This window comes from Cornus florida, unplaced genomic scaffold (genome assembly GCF_030987335.1).
Source record: "Cornus florida cultivar Cherokee Brave unplaced genomic scaffold, ASM3098733v1 CherokeeBrave_3.0.0_Hap2_Chr04, whole genome shotgun sequence".
Taxonomy (NCBI): Eukaryota; Viridiplantae; Streptophyta; class Magnoliopsida; order Cornales; family Cornaceae; genus Cornus; species Cornus florida.
The window spans coordinates 103,842,476-103,855,034 of record NW_026775574.1 but is presented as its reverse complement, the minus strand read 5'-3'; the positions used below and the strand labels follow the sequence as shown (position 1 = coordinate 103,855,034).

Genomic DNA, 12,559 nt, shown 5'->3' with positions numbered 1-12,559 from the left:
GCTTTTTTGCCCTTTGACTTTTATATTGACCTATGTGAATTTTGAAATTACCTTTCTAATCTCTATATTTTTAGATTTATTTATTTATTTATCTCTCAATAATTTGTATATACACATATATATAATCAACGGAGAAGACGGTGTGTCCTTTCTAGCAGCGATTTGCAAATTGTCCTCACTGGCGAATCGTTCCGCATAGTTGAATATCATTGAAAATTAATACCTAACAAAATAAATAATTGAACAAAATACAAATTAAGAACAGTCTAAGAACACAAATTACAAAAAAAATTAAAAATAAAATTAAAAAAATAAATAATAAATAAATAAAACAGAGGGCACACTGTTGAAGATAAGAGCTTTGATTTTGGAACGGAGATGAGGATTCTGTTGGGCGGATTTTTTTGTGACTTGCCAGAGTTCGAAATCACTAGTTAGTTGTTGTCGTCACCTCCGTGAAAAGAGAGAGCGTAGCGATTTGCGGCAGCGACGTTATGGTAGTTGGCAATATGTAGCAACGACGGTGACAATATCCATTCACTGTTGTCACACTTATCTCATCAGCGACTATGGGGCTCTATGGGTCATGGAATTGAAGGTGGGCCGCGGATCTAGAATCGGCCTCGTCGGATTCGAAGGATCTAGAGTCGACAAAGCTCTCTACAATGGAATAGCCGGAGCTCTGTAGAAGATCATGCGTCGGCGAGGAGTGGGCCACGGCCGTCGGCGGGGCTCTCTGCCATGGACTCGTCGAAGCTCTGTACAAGAATCATGAGCCGGCGAGGAACAAGCCACTGTCGGCACCGAGGTAAAGGACGCATCGTCTTCTCCGTTGATTATATATGTATGTATATACAAATTATTGAGAGATAAATAAATAAATAAATAAATATATAAATATATATATATATATATATATATATATAAATATAGAGGTTAGAAAGGTAATTTCAATATTCACATGGGTCAATATAAAAGTCAAAGGGCAAAAATATTAATTCATTACCATTGGGGTGTCTTTGGTTACTGTATCAAACTTGAGGGGGTGTATTTGTCCCAAAATAGACTAAATTTCATCTGTTTGTCCTTACCCCAAACCTCAGGGGGTGTCTATGTACTTTACCCTAGAAGTTAATTACTTCGAAAGTAGAAACAGTTGGCAACCCAATTCTTCTTTTTTATCTTTTTTTGAATCGAAATACCTAAACAATAAGAAATAACTTAACTAATAAAAAATTAACTTTTGACAGTGGTATATGTTGTATATGTAAATTTTAAATGTGAAAATATGCGAAATCTGTGTATTGAAAGGGCTAATATTGTCTTTTTAATTATTACAGACAGATAGATAAACTGAAATATATGAGTTTTGAACTTATGCTTCTTGTAGATCTTGTAGTTTGCAATTGCACAGAGTGAGAGGTTAAGTTCAGAGTTGAGATTGAGAATAGAGATGGAGTGAATTGGGGAGGCTGAAATGATAAGTAGCCTAGGCAGTGTAACATTGGGGACTAAAAAGACAATATTAGCCCTTCAAAAAAAATAGATTTCTCTTTTAAAATATAAAAAGGTATAATAGTAAATTTATTAAAATAGTTTCATTTTATTTCTTTTTCCGAATATGATTATGATTATTATTATTATTATTATTATTATTTCTTTCATTAATTAACCAAATACGATAGGGGGTTAAAATTATCATGTCCTTCCCTTCCCTTCCCTTCATAACTAATATTATCATTTCTTTTCTTTCTCACCATACTAAACATAGCCTACTGAACGCGTTTGTAAGGAAAATAAAAGAAAAAAGTCCAAGGAAAATTGTTGATTTTTTGTATTTTTTTTTAATCAAAAAGAAAATAAATATTTAAGGGTTAGGGGTTGAGAATAAGGCGATGTTTGGGGAATGTTCAAATTTTCAAGAAAAGAGAAGAAAAGAAAAAAGGTCAAGGAAAATTGTTGTTTTTTGCATTTTTTTAATTTGAAACAAAATAAATATTTTATTATAAAGTATTTTGAATGGTAATTGGATTGGTAATATTTATTTGTTGTAAAAAAAATTAAAATAAAAACAAAAAATATATATAATTTATAAAAGAGTGTTGCAAATTTTAAAAATATAATAACTAAATCAAAAAGGTCATTTCAGACATTATGTAAAAGCATCATATTGATATTTTGACTTTTGATTTATATTTACGAAACGTTTTGTTATTATACAAAAAAAAAATTTTTTTTATCAAATGCATTTTCAAAATTACAGTATCCAAAAAAAATTAATTCCCTAAAAACGAAAAACGTACCAAACAGGCAATTTTTTTTAAAGAAAACGAACCAAACATGTCCTAATTTTTTCTTAATAGTTTAAAAAAATTGTCGTAATCTATGCTACAGAATAACATGCAACACTCAACATTTTACACCATAAGGAAAACTCTGCCCGCGTATACAAAGAGAAAATTTCACTATAATGAATCGAAAAAGAGTATATAAGAGCAACTCCAATGCTCTCATTTAGGCGCTCAAATTTTGAGATTATCGAATCCATTCTCAAATCTAGCAGCTGTCAATAATTTTTTGACAATTCTCTTATTGCTCTGTACGACGCCGTATCGTATCTCTTTCCTCAATCCTATCCGTCTCTCTGCTGTCCCTTTCGTTGCATTCTATGCCCTATCGTATCTCTCTCCCTCTCCTCTGCAACGACCGGCAATCATCAACGGCGACCGGCGCTTAAAGGCGACGAACACCGACCAGGTAAATTCTCTCTTCTCCAGATCTGTATTTTCTCTTTCTCATCCTCATATATGTGTGTGTGTGTGTGTATATATATATTTATATATCTCTCTCTCTCCCTCTCTCTCCCTCTCTCTCTCTTCTCAGATCCATATGCTTCTTCTGTGCTTCCCCCCTTTCACTTTTTCTTTCTCATCCTCATATATGTGTGTGTGTATCGGTATGTATGTCTTTCTCAACTCTTTATACATATAGGTCTCTGTTTTTGTCTTTAGGTCTTTATGCTTATATTCTGAAAGATTGAGGAAGAAAGTTTCGATTTTGTTTAAGGAAAAAAAGAGAGATGAGTATGGATCTCAGATAATCTCAGTGTGTTCATCTTTGGTAGATATCAGTAATACTTGTATTCTATATGTATATGTCATATGTGTGTGCATATATATAAAGATTTTTTTGTTCGTTTCTTTGTTTATGGGTTTCTTGTTATTCTTTTCAAGCTGTTGGTATATGAATATCTGAGACAAATTGTGAAAGAAACCTCATTGTTATTGACATTCGCAGAATTTTTCTATGTTTCTACTTCAATTCTTTCTTATTTCTTTGTAAGAATGGAATTTTACTTTCAATTTGCAAGAACAAGGCTTTATGCAATGTATCGAGCATATATATATATATATTGAGTCTTTCTAACTGCTATTTGGTGCTCCATTTGACATCCAAGAAGTCAGACATCACTGACCAATCAAATGACTTTGAAGGTGATGGAGATGATGATACAGACAGTGCAAACCTCACGAAGCTTATACATTTCTGGTTTCTAAGGTTAGTATTGCTAGGATTGATCTGCTCAGATCATTGAAGAGTTGTTTGATCTCTGAAGTTGTGTAGCTCGTGAATAACCCCCAATTAAGATTTCAGCCCATAATCCAGATATTGGGCTATGATGTATGTTCTGCTACTTTGTCTTGTCGGAGAAAGAACTTCATTTTATATTTGTGTTAGTATATATTGGTTTCAATTTTTATCTATTTAGGTCACACACACACACACGTTAGAATTGTGGTATTGAAATGCAAAACATAAATTTGGTGATTCAAAAATTTTTTATTTATTTTTAACAGGCGAACAAACAAAATATAATATAAACACTCACCAAAAGTACAATTTTTTTAGTTGGAAAAGAATGGTATTTGTGAATGGTAATTGAAAAAAATGATATTTGTGTTAAAAAATAATATTTTGGATGAAATGTATTATTAAAATAAAGTTATTAAAATATAATATTTTAATATTATAATTTCTCTCAAAATATAAATTAAACAGTCTGAAATGACATTTTGCATTAAAATTCCTCTAAAGGGCAGTCCCTATTTCACGAGAAATTACACCAGTAAGGTCTTTAAACAGCTAGCCGTATAGACATATTCGCTTAATTGTGTCCAATACATAATTACATATAAATAACTGTTTAATTCTCAGTGGTTAAATTGGGATGGAGGGAGAGTTTTAAGAATAATAATTGGCCCTTATGGGAACGGGGACCCACCACACCGACGCTCTGATGTAGGGTTTAATCGCAATGAATAAACTGACATGTGAACGAATGAGATACAGCTTTTTATCTTTTCTTTTTTGAAAACCGTGCTCTTTTTCTTAAAATTAAAATTTTTCATTTAAGTAGTTTTTCAAAATAAAAATAAGGATAAAAGTTTGACAAAAGAGCATAGTTGAAACTGATTTTTTTGGACAAAGACTCCTTGTACGAAATTCTAACCAAATAAAATCTCAAAGCTTCTGAAAATACAAAATTATTCTTCAATATTAAAATCAAATTTATTATTAAATATCAAGAAATGGTAAAAAGACACAATTACCCTCAGTATTTCTGTCACAAATTGTGGCTGCCAAGTGGCGCCAGGTAAGACCCACCCATCCCACCTACTCCAGCCCGTTCCATTTCCCTAATCTGTAACCCCTTCCATTTATTTATCTAACCAAACTTCTTCCCCCTTTTCTCGGCGTTCGCCGCCGCCGCCGCCGCCGCCGTCTCTCTCTCTATATATACACGGCGTTCACTGCGCCACCACCACCCATCTTTACCTGCACCACCACCCATCTTTACCTGCACCACCACCACCCATTTTCCCTTCACCACCACCACCACCACCACCGACCTAAAATCCCACTGCGAGAGCTCCACGTGCCGAAAGCAAGATTGCCTTCACTACACGCCCCACCGTGGAGCTCTCTGCAACAAGGCCGGAAGCGACATAACCCTTTTTTGACCGTTGAAGTTGCACAAAGAAATACTATTGCAGGGGAAGAAAAAAGGTTTGTAAGGTCATAGCGTGTGTTTCAGGCAATATATAAGGTCCTGAACAAAGCTTTAGGAAATTATTGCTTGTGTTTCCGGAGAGTGTTAAGCTTTGTTAGAGAGAGAAAGAAAGGGAGAGTCTTTTGTTTCTGAGCGTTCTACTGGGTCCTTTGATTTCATTGCAAGCTTTTGGATTCCTAGGGAGAGAGTCTTTTTGGGTTCAGCGAATTTTCTAGGAAAAAGTGAAATCTTCTTTTGCTTTGAGATGATGGAGAAAGAGGGTCCTTTCTGGTTTTGTGATTTTCTGTGAGTGTTGAGAGTGATTTTTCATCAATGTTGATAATTTTGGTTTTTGCCCTCTTATTGTCACAACAAACAATGAAATTGTTCACAAGTTTCATGTTGGGTTTGTGAAATTTCCTCTCTTGCTCATAGTTTGGTGTGAGTGCTAAATATTTATTTATTTTAATCTCTCTATTTCAACAAAAAAACAAATTCTAAAAATCAGAGAACAACTGGGTGGTTGAGTTTGGTGAGAAGATGAGCAAAATTTTCAATTGATTCATAGGTTTGATTGAGGTGGGATTGAGATTGAGATTTAGTCGGAGAAGAGGAGGAAGGCGGCGCAGCGACGGAGGTTGTGAGGATGAGAGAGATGATGATGACGGCGGTGGTGGATTTGGAGGAAGGCGATGGACACGGTTTTTTTTTTTTTTTTTTTCTAAAGTTTTTTTTTATGCATAAATTGTCAGGAGGGTAGATTGGTCTAATATATTAAGTTGTAAATTTAAAAAAGTTTCTTTTAAGTTAAACGATAATTTAGTCCACTTTTATATGTAAAGGATAATTTAATCAATTTTTATATGTAAAAGGTGTCTTTGTTAGTTTATTTTGTTCACTGTCGATATATTCTACTTTTTTCATTCTTTCTTTAATAATTATTATTATTACTATTATTATTTATTTATTTATTTATTTTTGTTATGGACAAAAAAATTCACACATAATACACTCGGTACTCCTTTAAAGAGTCAAACACTCAATATCTATTTTAAAAAATAAAGAATATTACTTTAAAAAATAAAGAATGTACCAATATTTCACAAGACCCTTCAATTTTTTTTTCACTCGTGTTTATTATGTGACAATAAATTGAAAGACAATAAACAATACAGTTACCCAAAAATACAATAAAAATAAATGGAGCAGTTTGGAAGTCAAAACAAAACAAACTAACCACACATAAAGATTAATAAAGACAAAATAATTTGCAAGTTGGTTTTCGAAAACATTTTTTTTTTCTTTCTCCCATTAATTCTTCCCATAAATAAATGGTCCCTTTCTTATTATTTGACTTAATAGCAGTGCTACACATGAGATGTGATTTTGAATCTAATGTAACAATAATTAAAAGGACACTAATATCTTCTAATTTAATAAATATAAGTATTTGTGTTACCTACTTTAAGAAACTGAATTAACCAATTGTCAATTGAACATAAATGAAAGAAAAAAATAATTACACTAGGTTTTCTCTCACTACTGATTAAAAAAAAAAAAAAAATACGTGGAGTGGAGTGTAATATAATTCAACCGAAAAAAATTAAAAGAAAAATACAATATTGTAGTACATAAAATAAAAATTCCTACAAGATAATAAGAGTATATAATTATATATTTTATTAGTATCCTATATTGAATTAAAATGAAAATCTATTAATAATATTTCTTTTGACAAATTAAGAAGTGTCAAGGTTTGCAATAGTAAGGGTATAAGCATAAAAATTGAATCTTTATGAGTTTATTATATGTTTAAATCATTTGGGTTTGTGTATGGTTATTAAAATAAGGAATCATTAATAGGAAACTTAACTATTTATAATGAAATATATCTACACTTTAAATATAATTTTGTGCTAAAATCTCATTTTAATCAAAATATATACAAAGAATTAATTCCAGAGGCAGATATTTTATTTTATTTTATTTCCCGGTAAATAAATAAAAAATTCTATAACAAAAAGAGGATACACAAAAGATGGGCAAGCCCAGGAGGCCCAAAGGCCTTAAGCCCACAATGCCTATCTAGGTTTAAGCTGGTGGAGTATTGGCTTCATGTTTGGCGGGAATCGGTGTACCATAATATCGGTATTAAGCCCTAAGCATATATTGGTAGGATCCATGTGTTAGCAGTTTTTTTTTTAAATTCCCTTGGAGATTCAATGGTTTCTCATGTTTATGATTTCGATTTCTTCAAATTTTGTGATTTGGGAATTATTTTCCAATCGAGAGTCTTCTGGACACTTCACACCGAAATATCAAAATGAAATAAAATATACACTAACAATAAAAACTAAAGAATAAATTAAAAAAAAAATGTTTCATAACATCATCGATAGTATATTCGAGGTGGGAACGGGCAACCCTTTCTCGAAATTACCTAAAACTCATCGAATTTTTCAAAATAGTCCCACTAGGTCTCTCGGGTGGAGATTTTTGATATCTAAAGTAGTGATACTTGGGTCTAATTGTCAAAATAAATTGCTTGAATTTCAAGTTTTGATTTATCATCTTTATCGAATTTAAAGAAGTGAAGGTCCCATTTTTTTTTTTTTATACTTTTACTTGCATTACCATTCCAATCAAAATTACAATAGTTTTAGAGTTTAGTACCTTGCATTAAATACTGGCGAATTTACTATGGCCTGGTATCTACATAAGAACATATATATATATATATATAAATCAACGGACTAGTGGCTCAGCGGTATCAGTCTCTTACTTTCTAAAAGGAGGTCGGGGTTCAAATCTCAGAAGAGACAAGTATGTGTGAGTACCAACTAAGAAAAAATATAAATGTATATATACACATGCTGTAAGAATAACAAGTTCTTCATTACCCAGAATAGAGTAACCACTTAGAATAATGAAACACATTATATTTGTCGAGAAGTGCAAAATCGAATGGATACGATCCTCATTGTCTATCTTGATTAATTGGATCGTTTCTTTATGGATTCTTATATGAAGCTTTTGTAGATCTTTGAGTATTCCTTTATCATTTCCTCCAAGAGGAGGAGGTCTTCTAATTCTATGAATTTTTCTAGAATACTCTTTTCTTGAATATCATTCAAAAAGGTTTTAGATTCCCTAGTATTTCACCAATTTGTAACCCAAGATTCGAGACTTTTATTAAATGAGAGAGAAATTCACCATAGCAAAAATACTATAGATACAAAGAAGAGGAGTGAATGTTTTATTTTTTTTCATTTTTTCAAAATCAGGGTTTGTTTTCTTGAATGGAATCATTAGGTGATGGTGATTCGTGCTGTTTTTGGGGTGGAAATGAATTAGTATTGCTCTCCGCAAAGAGTTATCCGAATTCAACTTAATCACTTCACGGATGAATATTGGGAATTCAAATTACATGTATGGATCGAGGTCATCACACGGGCAGGTTTGATTTACAGAGGATCAAACTGATTAATGAAGATAATTTGCAGACGATTGAAGCAGCACCCATATGGAATAATAATAATATATATATATATATATATATATATATATATATTTTAAGAGTTTTTTTGAACTAAACTTTTCATGAATTTTAATTTTAAAGTTTCGATTTGGTGCTTCCAAATACAACGTTAATGTAAACATTTACATTGCATATAATATTTGAGTTAATAGTCTTCAATATTTGTTATCTCTTTCTTTATATTTTATTCTTTTTTTTTTTTTGTTGTTCAACTCATTATGATGATGATCATATTATCTGTTTGATTAAATTCTACGCCTTTGAAACAAAGTATCCTCATTGATTTGTTATTTTCAATACTTTTTTTTCCCAATAACTAATACATATATATATATATATAGACATACAAAAAACAAAGACAAACATAAACCATTCTCTAAGAAATTTTAATATTAACAAAATCCCACGTTGATAAAATACACTATAACCTTCTTCTTAATAATTAACTTTATTGTATTTTAACATTGTCGAGTCCAGTAACGTGGTGGACTTGTGACCAAGTGGGGCATTAAAGTGGTTGACTGTGGTTCTTATTGTTTGGCCATTGGCCATCGGTGCAGGCAAATGTACGCTCTCTCGCTTCCATGACAACAATAGGTGCGCACCAGTTTCTCTGGGTTAAAGAGGACCCGAGCCCTGATGGGGTAGCCTCCGGGTCAGCAGAGAGGAACGCAACCCACCATGGGTTGGCCAATATGCAAATAACAAAATTGATGTTAATGGGGTTAAATGGAAGGGCCCCATAGCCATGGGCCAGCCTAGGCGGGGGGAAGGCCCATGGTTGCAAGAGAGTTGAATGGGCATCCTGTTCTCTCAGCTTTCAAAAGCAAGAGTTATATATGTGTGTGAAAAGAAAATAAAATTCAGTTAATAGACCATCCCAAAAATAGTCCTGGCTTTGTTACATAATTAACTTTTCAATTTGTTCTTTGGTTGGGGACAATAAAAAATATAATTTTCAGATTGATGCCAAAATCTTGACATTTCATTCATCCAATACGATTTCTTTTTTTTTACTGTGCGCCAAAACAAATACAATTTGAAGATGTACAAGCTAATGAGCCATGCATTTTCACTAATTTTAAATTGATGCTTATATATATATGTATATATGTATATATATTTCACATTTTTGAAATATGAGTATTATATACATTTCACATTTTTGAAATATGAGTATTATATACATTTCACATTTTTGAAATATGAGTATCCACAACCACCTTGATTAACAGATAGGAACTTTTGGCTTTATTTACTTTTTATCTTTTCAAGGTGTATGATCAATTTTCTATCTTTGCATTCAAAGTACTTAATAATAAAATGATATGATATTGCAGGTTTGCTGAGCGCATCCATTCTTGATCAGCAACCATTTTTATTTTCTGTAATTCCCACAACACCTACATCGGAGTTCCGAATCTTCGAAGGAAAAAAACAATATCATCAAATTCTGTTAATTGCTTTCAAAATGGCTATATGAATTCAATCTGGAAACTAACAGAATTTTTTTAATTTTTTAGATTAAAGAGTGATCATTCTTTTAACAATGATTTGCCACAGAATTAACTTACTAGTGCATTATAAATTTCATGATGCTTAGGCCTATGCCATATATACTTCCTGCTTATTATGGACTTCGGTACATGTTTCTGTTGCATTTGTGTGTTTGGACATTTCAACAAATTCTTGAAGTTTCAAATTTTGCTTCTTAAAACTTTTGTGATACAATAAATTATTGGGTACAATCAGTTTATTACAAAAAACTGATGCCCAAAATGAAGATATTGAGTTAGCTGGTATGCCATGTGTCAAAACTGGTCTCACAAACTTATTGTCACGCCTCGAGAATTCCAATAAAATTCTCGATTTATTCAAATACAAATAATCACCCAGGATTATAAAAATTACCCCCTCTTTTATACAAAATTAATTTCCTCAAATACACAAAAAAAAATCTCCAAATAAAAAAAATAAATTCCTGCAACGCCAACTCTTCAACCTAAGCCCGAATCTAGCAATCCCCGTTCGTCCTTGGTACCTGAAACTGGAGGGTGGTGAGACAAAAGTCCCAGTAGGAAAAACCATAACAAGAATCTTACGGAGGTTTAATAAAACAGTTTCACAACATAAACATATACAAGTGAGTATAAACAAAATAAATATGTATTTAATCAAAACATTTCATAAAATATTTAATCAAAACCTCCCCATGTCATTCAAGGTATAGAGAACCCTACACTGAAAAAGAATTCCTGCACTGGATCATCAAGCCACCAAGTTTCCGGCCTCCCTCTGCAACTCTCGGCCCTCTCTGTTTCCTTAAACTCACTCTCTGTTTTTCCTCAAACTCACTCTGTCTTTTTTTTTTTTCTTCTGTCTTTGCTTACTCTCTCTGTATCTCAAAACTCTCCGTCTTCTATAATTTTTATCTTTTGCTTTCCTCATGCAAACCCAAAGTCACACACCTTATTTAAAGACCATTCCACTAACAAACCCACGTGACCACTACTTACATTATCTTTTCAATTCCCTTCATCACATGCCCACTCCATCAGACACCCACGTGAAGCCCATATCTTTTCCAACTCCAATCTCGGCTGTTCCTCTATCATCACAACATACATTACAAGAGATGGATGCGGGTCCCATTGGAAATGATTAAAGTGTTTTATTTTGTTACGGATGCGGGTCCCATTGGAAATGATTAAAGTGTTTTATCGGTCCCATTGGAAATGATTAAAGTGTTTTATTTTGATAAAACACTTTAATCATTTTCAATGGGACCCGCATCCATCTCAACTTTTGCTCTCTCATTTTCCATTCGGCTGACTTGCTCTCTTCCTTCTTTTCACTTTTCGAAGCCCACGTGAACAAATCAAAACAACATAAATTCTACCAAACTAAAATCACTATGGGCCCCACGAATACATCATTACAACCCTTCATCTCCTTTCTTCTTAACCGTCCACCTATTCACATCTCTTCCACACATTCTCTTTCTTATCTCCTACTTTATCACCTTCCAATAAATAACATATATATATATATATATATATATATATAATAAATCAAACCATAAAAAAAACAAACCAACCCATTACTCCTGTGGGACCCGCGCCAATGACAAATTCATTATTTCTCTTTCCACTTTTCCTTTCTCTATTCCATTTCGGCAGTAGCTCCATTAGCATTTTGACAAGATATATATAAAATCAAAAAACCAAATCAAAGACCATAAAATATCATACAAGTGGAACCCGAAATTAACATTACAATTAAATCTTTCCCTTTTCCCACGGTTGGCAACTTTCATCAACATACAATATATATATATATATATAATAACAAAACTAAATTAAATTTCAAAACCCATTAACTTTAATAAATACATAATTAATAAATAATTAAGAAATAAAGAGAGTCTAAAAATCATAAAATTCGGATCATCACACTTATATACTTCGTATTAAATTTTCATTGGTCTCACAAAGAGGACAAGTTTGATAACCACCACCACAGTAATTGTCCTCTATGTAGATCAATCCTCTGATTGGTTTTAGTGTTGTGATGGTTGGCTTTGAAGGAATGGTACTTTCCCCTTTGGTGTTGCTTTTGTCCTTTCCTTTTTTTCCAATTCATGTTATTTAAGCACAACTAGACAAGGTAGTGCGACAATTTCATGGTTTGCTTAATGTTTTTGTGAACAAGTTGAAAGATAATAAATTTATGAAATAAAGAATTAATAAAGGGTTGAAGCACATTAACACGTATTTAATTGTATTTTGTACGTAATTGTATAAGCTGCTCTCTTTAACGTGTTCGCATTAAATGCCATGCAATTCATTAAAATAATATAATCTCTCGGATTTGAATCATCTTTGAGCACCTTTAAGATACTTGGAGAGGAAAAAAACTATCAGATCAGAGCATCGTTTCGATCTCTCCCAGAATCCATTTCTATCTCTCCA

At 32.3% G+C, this 12,559-nt stretch overlaps 2 long non-coding RNA genes across 4 annotated transcripts; one reads left to right on the top strand and one right to left on the bottom strand.

Annotated features, from left to right (window-relative positions):
* Window positions 1-2,460: 2,460 nt before the first annotated feature.
* Window positions 2,461-3,762, top strand: LOC132304393 (uncharacterized). Of its 2 annotated transcripts, none has more exons than XR_009481588.1 (2): window positions 2,461-2,757; window positions 3,461-3,762. It is a non-coding gene; the product is annotated as an uncharacterized LOC132304393 (long non-coding RNA). The 2 variants fall into 2 exon arrangements; XR_009481589.1 differs by having other exon boundaries at window positions 3,458-3,762.
* Window positions 3,763-10,385: 6,623 nt separating this feature from the next.
* Window positions 10,386-11,166, bottom strand: LOC132302390 (uncharacterized). Of its 2 annotated transcripts, none has more exons than XR_009480818.1 (2): window positions 10,829-11,166; window positions 10,386-10,635 (listed from the first exon to the last, which is right to left on the bottom strand). It is a non-coding gene; the product is annotated as an uncharacterized LOC132302390 (long non-coding RNA). The 2 variants fall into 2 exon arrangements; XR_009480817.1 differs by having other exon boundaries at window positions 10,386-10,629.
* Between the last annotated feature and the right edge of the window lie 1,393 nt (window positions 11,167-12,559).